This window comes from Cibotium barometz, chromosome 8, assembly GCF_041138505.1.
Source record: "Cibotium barometz isolate CiBa-2024 chromosome 8, ASM4113850v1, whole genome shotgun sequence".
Lineage (NCBI taxonomy): Eukaryota > Viridiplantae > Streptophyta > Polypodiopsida > Cyatheales > Cibotiaceae > Cibotium > Cibotium barometz.
This window is the reverse complement of record NC_141053.1, coordinates 10,298,624-10,308,101: the sequence shown is the minus strand read 5'-3', so window position 1 is coordinate 10,308,101 and position 9,478 is coordinate 10,298,624.

Genomic DNA, 9,478 nt, shown 5'->3' with positions numbered 1-9,478 from the left:
TATGGAGTTAGCTGGAGAGTACACACTGAGAGGAGGAGCCGAGGTTAAGTGACTCACTCAAGGGATGGCAGAGATGAGAGATAGAGTATACAAGGAGACACCAAGGCATATGATTACAAAGCATAGGGCATAGAGCATTTCTACCAATAGGACATGTGCAAGTCACATGTTGACTGGGGGCATGAGGACCAATCCATACATAGTTCCCATGGTCTGTTAAAGAATATAAGACATTCGAAATTCCCATTGTATGCTCTTTTATGTGTGCATGAGGGCATGTATTCTCTTTATCCATATGTCCTTAATTTGATAGGCTTTTATGTACGTGGATGTGGCCATTTCTTCCACCTTGCTTGCCCACATAGATATGTTCCCTCTACAATGCCAAGGTTGAGATTTGTGCTTATTGAGTCTTGGTGGGCATAAACAACATATATCATGGCATATTGAGACAACCTCTACAATGTCAAGGTTGAGATTTGCACTTATTAAGTGTTTGTGGGCACATACAACCTATATCTTGGCATACTAAGATTGTCCTAAGATCAGCAAACTAATCTCTCACAAGAATCTCAATGACTTATTAATGAGGACCTTGTAGACTTGAAGGAGGCTACTGCTCTGGAGTGGATGATTGATGTCATTGCATGGGTCTTGGACTAGATCCATAGGAATGCTTTGGAGCATATGGGTAGTGCAAGCACGAGCACAAACACCAGAGGGGTAGGATGAGGAGTATCACAAATTATAGACTCTACGGTCTTGACATAAGGGGCAGACACGGGTTGGTGTAAACTTTGGGTGCATTAAGGCTTTGGTGCTTAGACCTTAATGTAATAAGGCCTTAATGCATTAGTGTAGTAAGGCCTTAGTACATTAAGGACTTGGTTCTTGGGCCTTAATTTATTAATGACTTAATGCATTAAGGCTTTGGTTCTTAGGCCTCAATGTATTAAGGCCTTGGGGTATTAAGGTCTTGGTATATTAAGGCCTTAATGTACCAAGATCTTAATGCATTATTAAGGACTTGGTGCTTAGGCCTTAATATATTAAGGCCTTGGTGATTAGACCTTAACAAATTAAGGCCTTAATGTATCAATTAATTAAGGCCTTATGTATTAACGTATTAAGGCCTTGATGTATTAATGTAATAAGGTCTTAATGCATTAATGCAATAAGGCCTTGGTACTTAGGTCTTGAATTTTTGAATGCCTTAATTCATTAAGGCCTTGGTTCTTAGTCCTCAATGTATTTAGATCTTGGTTCTTAGTCCTCAATGTGTTTAGGCCTCATTGCATTAAGGCCTTGGTACATTGAAGACTTGGTGCTTAATGTCTTAAGGCCTTAATGTATTAAGGCCTTAATGTATTAAGATAACCTTGGTCCTTAGACCTTATTAATGTATTAAGGTCTTAATACATTAAGGCCTTAATGTATTAAGGCCTTAATGTATTAAGATAACCTTGGTCCTTAGACCTTATTAATGCAATAAAGCCTTAATGAATTAAGGTCTTCGTTCCTTAATGTATTAAAACCTTGGTGTTGAGACCTTAATGTACTAAGCTCTTAATGCATTAATGCTAATGTGCTTAGGTTGCCTTAATGTACTAAGGCCTTAATTCTTTAAGGCTAATGTACTAATACCTTAATGCATCTTAGACCTTATTAATGCAATAAGGCCTTAATGCATTAAGGTCTTGGTGCTTAGACCTTAATGTATTAAGGTCTTGGTGCTTAGACCTTAATGTAGTAAGCTCTTAATAATGCATCTTAGAACTTATTAATGCAATAATGCCTTAATGCATTAAGTTCTTGGTGCTTAGACCTTAATGTAGTAAGCTCTTAATAATAATGCATTAAGGCTAATATGCTTAGGTCGCCTTAATGTGCTAAGGCCTTAATAATTTAAGGCTAATCTACTAATATCTTAATTCATCTAAGCTAATGTAATAATGTCTTATTGCATAAAGGCATTGGTGCCTAAACCTTAATGTGCATACTGGTCTTAAATGCATTAAGGCCTAAGTACATTAAATACATTTAGGCTTAAGTGTATGAAGGTTTAAGGGTTATGGGTTAGCATTTGGTCTTTAGGATTTAGGGCTTGTCCTTCCAAGGTTTAGGATTCACCTTTATGGTTTAGGGTTTGTGTTTACAATTTGGCATGTAGGGTCCACAGTTTAGGGTTCACCCTTTAGGGTTTAGGGGTTTAGGGTTTGACCTTTAGGGTTTCGGTTTTGACTATTAGGGTTTAGGGTACTTTAACAAGGTTGTTTGACCTATAGGTTTATGTTCTCATTGTTAGGGTTTAGGGTTTAGCCTTTACGATTTAGGGTTTAGGGTCTATGCACGCAGCAAGGCATTAAGGTTTATATGCACATGTTTGTTAAAGCACCAAGGTCTATGGTCTTAATGCACATATGGTTTAAGCATCAACTTATTAAGGCCTAAATGCACCCAAATGCACAAGGAATGCACATGTGGTTTAAATGCACCAAGGACTTAATACATTAAGATCCAAGCACCAAGGCATTGAGGTATTAATGCATTAACTCTAAGTGCATTAAGCCCTTAGTACATTAAGCATTTAATGCATTTTTCCTTAAGCACTAAGGCCTTAATTCACAAAGGCCTTAATGCAGTAGGACCTTGTTAACCCAATTCTAGGGTTAACAAGATCTACCGCCATTATCTTACATCAAGGAGTCACGATAGATACACCAGAGTCATACATTCAAGATATAAAGAATGGTGTCCAGAGATACAACTTGGACGGGCGCCCGTATGGTGTGACGGAGTATTATGGCAATTCCCACTTCAAGAGCATGTGGTAGCAAGTTAGGATGAAGTCCTAAGTGATGTATACAGTTCATGGTTATATTATGAGAGTAGTCATTGTAATAGCATTAGGCCTCTTATGAGCTTAAAGTGCCCGGTCGGCCGCCACAGTTTAAGTGAGTGTGAACACTTATGGCCATGTATATAAGTAAATATCTCTCATAATACAATAGACTCTCCCATTGTGCAATTGAGTCTTGCTAATCCTCTTACTAATCTCTCTCCCTAATGCATGCTAGTGAGTGTGTGTGAGTGAAGTGAGGTGAGGAGGGACGAGTACCCGTGTAGCGCAACGCGGCGGTGTGACAACGCTCGTCGAGAGGCACAATGGAATTGCTTCTCAAGGAGTTGTAGAGCTTAGAGACCTCAAGGGTCACGAACTTAACCATTGGAAAGATCCTCTCACGATAATTACCGTTCACCAGGTAATCTCTTTTTGGATGTGTTTTAAGGAAGGTTAGGGTGAGCCTTAACAGGCCTAAATGCACTAAGGCCTTAATATACCAGACCTAAGTGCACACTTAGGCCTAATTGCACTATGGCTTAATGCACTACGGCTTAAATGCACTAAGGCCTTAATGCACTAGGGCATAAATGCACTAAGGCCTTAATGCATGAAGGCCTTAATGCATTAAGGTCTAAGTACCAAGGTATTAAGGTCTTAATATATTAATGCTTTAGTGCATTAAGGCCTTAGTGTATTTAGCATTTAAGCACTTAGGCCTAAATGCACATTTGGCCTCAATATCATTACATATAGTGCAAAGTGACCAAATGATATCATAATAGTCATCAATCAGATAGAACCAAGGTAATTAAAAATGTTCAAATTTAAAAATGATAAAGAAGTACAATGATTAAATAGGAAAATGATAGAGAAGTACAATGATAAAATTAAAAATTGATAAAGACGTGCAATGATTAAATAAGAACCAAAAATTATAATAATAGAGAACTATAATACAATGATCAACAAATGATAGAAAACTATCATCAGTCCCTCTTTCACTCTTAAAGCATCTATCAGGCTCTCATGCTCATTCACAAGAGGTTTCCAGAGTGGTTGAGATTCACGTTTGTAGCTTTGAACTCAATCAAGCCAAAGCTTATTCACAATCACAAGACAAGAATATATAGAGGCCTCACAATCAACCTAATACTACTGGAATCAAATGTATCAGTGGTCTTTATAGTGTGGTTTTGCATTAAAATATCAAATTTAAAATTTAAAAAAGCCCATATGATTGTGACACAATACAAAACTTACATTCCATCAGGAAGAGCACGCAAGCACTAGATGAGCGTATTGAAATGCCTCTAACTCCCATTGCCCCACTGCTAGAACTCAAGACTCCCATGACTGATTTACTAGTAGAAGCACCGTCCCACAATCATGTTGTGGGCAACATCAAAAGTCATCCATCTTGTATCCTAGTCAAGGATGCACTTTGGCCTATTGCAACTCATGAGATAGTTGTCTCCCCCTCTATGTTGCCCCCTCATCAACAATAATGACAAATAAATCACCCTCCTCCTGTGAGCTCATCACAGTTGGCCACCATGAGCACATGACCAACATGCTCATCAAACAACACTGGAGGTGAAGGATGCTACCAAAAATTTGAGTCAGAGACCCATTTTAGGTTTCACCTCAGATATTAGGCGGATTTATTTCGAAGTGAAGGAGCTGATTTGAGACTTAAGGGTTAATGGCACTTCGTTGTTTTTTAGAGCTTCTACCAATACTTTTTCTTGCCTTTTCTTTTTCGTTTATCACCTAGATTTTCAAGCATCAACTTAATTTCAAGATTATGCAATAAATTCATTTTATTTTGCATCCTTTAAAAGTAGAGCTTTGCAGTGGTGGTTACTATGACGTAGTCCTTGCACCCTCCCACAAATCACTTTTGACATTGATCTATAAAAGAGCATAATTGTAAAGATGGGAGAGAGATATAACAGCACTTACGTAATCTCTTGCTGGCCATACAATGATGTAGCCTTTGGTTTGATTTAACGTGAGGATTTCACCATCTTCAAGGGTACTTATCCCACTTCCACATCTTTAATCGACACGCTAACATACCCAAGTGGCAAAAGAATTCCATGGATGGTATCCACAGTGGGATTTACATGCAACATGATCCCAGTAGCTACTTTGGTACCATTGAACGTTAAGAACACTTGTGTCCCTCTTTTAAGTTGGGGAAGCACCATGTAGAAAAGTGAACAAGCAAGAGATGAGAGAGAAAAGTGAACAAGCAAGAGATGAAAGAGAAAAGTAAGAGATTGCTAAATAATACTTCTTGGAAGGAGAGAGATTGGAAGAGGAAAGAAGAAAACAAAGTGAAGAGAACAACAGAGAGATCAAAAAAAGAAAGAGAAGATAAACAAAAAGAAAAAGATATAAAAATAGAGAAAAAGATATAAATATAAAAAAAGAAACAAATAGAAAAAAAGAAACAAATCTTTAGGGTTTTGGATAAAAATTGAAAAAAAAAAGAGACAAGAAAGAGAAACGAACTTAGAAGGAAAAAAAAAAGAAGAAAAGAAAAGAGAGAGTAGGGGAGGCATTAGAGAGAGAGGGGAGACGTAAAGAGAGAGAGAGAGGGAAGAGGCGTTAGAGATATAGGGAAGGGGGGGAGTCGTTTGAAAGAGAGAAAGAGAGAGAAAGAGGCGAGAGAGAGGAGGAGGGGGGAAGAGGGGAGGCGAGAGAGAGAGAGAGAGAGAGAGAGAGAGAGAGAGAGAGAGAGAGAGAGAGAGGTGGCCACCCTAAGTGAGGGGAGGGTCCCCACTCTAAGGGCGACGTGGTGGCGATGTTTCCCTTAGTGAGGTGACACTACGTTGCCCTTAGTGAGGGGACCCTCCCCTCACTTAGGGCAACCGCCTCTCTCTCTCTCTCTCTCTCTCTCTCTCTCTCTCTCTCTCTCTCTCTCTCTCTCTCTCTCTCGTGCATGCTCTCGCTCGCAACCACATCGCCCTTAGTGAGGGGACCCTCCCCTCACTTAGGGCAACCGCATCTCTCTCTCTCTCTCTCTCTCTCTCTCTCTCTCTCATTCTCTCTCTCTCTCTCTCTCTCTCTCTCTCTCTCTCTCTCGTGCACGCTCTCGCTCGCAACCTTATTGCCCTTAGTGAGGGGACCCTCCCCTCACTTAGGGCGACCACATCTCTCTCTCTCTCTCTCTCTCTCTCTCTCTCTCTCTCTCTCTCTCTCTCTCTCTCTCTCTCTCTCTCTCTCTCTCTCTCTCTCTCCCCGACAGACCACCTCTCTCACTCTCTCTCGACATCACCCTTAAGGAGGGACTCTCCCTCGCTAAGGGCGATCTTGTTGAAAAACTAGAACTAGTTTTTTGGTCTTATTTAAAAAGTTTTTTTTTGTTTGAAAATTAGAGGTAGTTTTTTAAAGGTTTTTTGTTTATATTTAAATGGTTAAAAATAACAATTTGAGGCGATAAAGAGAAAGATATTGATATGGGGTGAGAGAGGACAAGGAAAAATAAGAGGAGAGAGAGAGAGAGAGCACCTCACCTAGAGAGTGAAGAGGAGGATTATAGTAGCAAGTGTGATTTTTACAGTAAGTTGATGTATTTAGAAGGTAGTTGCATCTAAACAAAAAGAGGAGGCTTCGCATAGCATCCATTAAAATTGATCGCCGTAAAAGAGGAGACACCATCACTCAAAATTTTATATATTAAATGGAATAATCACAACAGTATGACCACCACGTACAAATTACATGTACTCATGAAAATCCAAGATAGCTAAGCAAATAATTATTTATGGAAGTTAGCTATGTAAGCATTTATTATTAAATATTATTATTAAAAATAAATTTTAGAATTTGTATATTAATGACACTATTTATAATGATTGAAGAATGTTTTTATGATTGTAAAAAATAATAACTTTTTTAGAAAAATATTTTTTAGAAAAATTATTCTAATATGTATAGATTTAGTGTTTAAAATTCGAATTCGTTTTCATTAGTTTGTTATGTGTTTATGAGTTGATTTGTGAGATATAGTACTTGGAAAATAGAGATCTCTTTCTCTCCTATCTTCTTTTGGTGTGTATTTTTCTTCATTAACATGGAGAACACAACTTTTCACATTTTTATAGGAGGTTTGGAGAGTGATCCTATAGTTAAAAATGTGTATGAATGTTTTTATATTACTAAACTTGATGATTTTTTTGGACTGTTATCCCTCATTCTGGATTAAAACTTTTTGCAATCAAACCACAAGATGATGGTGTAGATCATCTTATATCTATCCACAGTTAATAGACCCACTGGAGGGGAACCATGTTATATCTTTGATAAAGATATAATATCAAAGATATAACAACATAACACCTTGTTGTTCCAATGATAGGAGAGTCAAGCAACACTACAACAAGCACACCAAAGAAAGTCATTATTGACCTTACAAAAATAGAAGATTCTCCCACAGGTATACCACTTCAGAAGAGTGTGGTCAAATACTTATTGTTTGAAGAATCTTATGCAGGTGTTCTTTGTAGAATGTTATTAGCAAGCACGCATATTAAGAAGGTAGAAGATATTGTTCAAATCTATAATGGCAATATGGCTCTTGAGGTACCAAATGTACGTGATCCTTCAGCCTCTCCAATGCAAGGAATGGAGCAAGTACATGATGGCCATTGTTAGGTGAAACTTGCGGAGAGTCACGTGAAGTTTCTTAGAGTAGTATGAAAGAGTTCCTCCGGAGGCTTATTTGAGTGCACTTATGCCTTGTGTGGAAGCAGAACTATGAACAGCACACCAAATACAACATCATGGATTGGTAAGCTTATTATCTTGGCTCAATTTCAACAAACCTTGATTAATAAGAGTATTTATTGGGACTTTGTAAAATTTTAAACAATAGGCAAGCTCACATAGAAGCTTTCCTCGCTGGGCCTAACAACGGATGGATATGGCTCTCTAGCTTGTTTCTACTACAAGAACAAACCTGTATGTAGAATAATGTATGGTGCTATTGTGTACTATTATATTACATCAAGGGGAACATTCTCATGAGGTGAAAAGGGACACATCAAGGCAGGCATTGTAAAAGATAAGAGAACTTGTGCAAGAGGCAGTTTCAGAGGTGGCAAGTGATCCAAGGAAGATACAAATGAATATCCCCAAACAAATCATATTGGATACAGTTGGTAGGAAGCATACGAAGAATGGATCAAATATTAGTAACATGGAGTTGTCACTATTATTGGAACACATGCATCCCCTAATTCAATGTCAAAGGTAATGTTAATTCCATATTGATTTTAATTTTTTGATTATTCTTGTCAACTTAAGTTTACATAGTTTTTTAAGTTATCCAATTCTCTTGTAGATTCAGGAGGATGGTACATGCTTCTAGGAGGATCAATGGTTGAGTGTAAGGTGCAGAGTCCAGTATCCTAGAATTGAAGAGACAATGTGCTTTTGAGTTCTTCCATGGTAGTCATTTTCCTGGGCAAGTTTTGGACGAGTCAAAGTAGTGTTACATGTTTAAAATGTCAACCCACAGGGCTCGCGCTGGGTTTAGATCTGGTGAACCATATGTGCCAAACAAGAGACGGTGATTTGAGAAGGGCTTGGGTTTTTTTAATCGTGCCAGGCATGTGTAGGGATAGATAACAATGGCTGCACATGTATATAATCCAAGGTATAGTTTGGTCTTATAAAATTCTTTAAAATTTTTAACTTGTTTTCAGTTGTTTTTCAACTGTTATATGATGGCATGCAGCTTTTGCCTATAGTGGTCAACTCAAGCACCATTTCACTGGGAGAGCCGCATTAGGTGACCATCATGATTAGAGACGATAGAGTGGGTTTTCTGAACATATATACATCGAATGTTATAGTAGACAAAGTCACTTTCTTAAGTATAGTTTGCCAGTCTCTCCCATAGGCAGATTTCTGGTGTATGGGTGGGGACTTTAACACATTAGAGTCAACCAAAGATATACTTAGAGGTGGCATGGCTACAATGTATGGCACATGGTACTTGGATTGGAAGGCGTTGTTGAGGGGATTTGACCCTTGGTATTTACTAAAATTTGGTCGTAACTCCGGGAGTTTGTGCTTCTTAAGATTCGACGAGAGGAGTATAGGCCCTAACCTATCCAGATTAGAATGGTTCTATGTAGATAAGTGGGCAAAGAAAGAAAAAAATGAAATTTAATTTTTCATTAAGTCTGGCGTGAAAACCGTTTCACAGCGTGAGACACCAGAGTTTCACGTGGAGGGGGCAAAAAAAACAAAAAGAAAAACAAAAATGAAATTTAATTTTTCGTGAGGTCCGGCATAAAACACCAGAGTTTCACGTGGGGGGCAAAAAAAAAGAAATTTATTTTTTTCTCTGAAGTCCGGCGTGAAACACCAGAGTTTCACGTGGGGGGCAAAAAAAAATGAAATTTAATTTCTCATGAAGTCCAGCGCGTGAAAACCGTTTCATGGTATGAAACACCAGAGACTTTCACGTGTGGAGGACAAATTTTTTTTTTTAATTTTTCGTGAAGTCCGACGTGAAAACCGTTTCAAGTGTGAAACACCACAGTTTCACATGGGGGGGGCAAAATATTTTTTTAAAATTTTTTCAGATGTGAAAACCGTTTAAAGGCATGAAACACC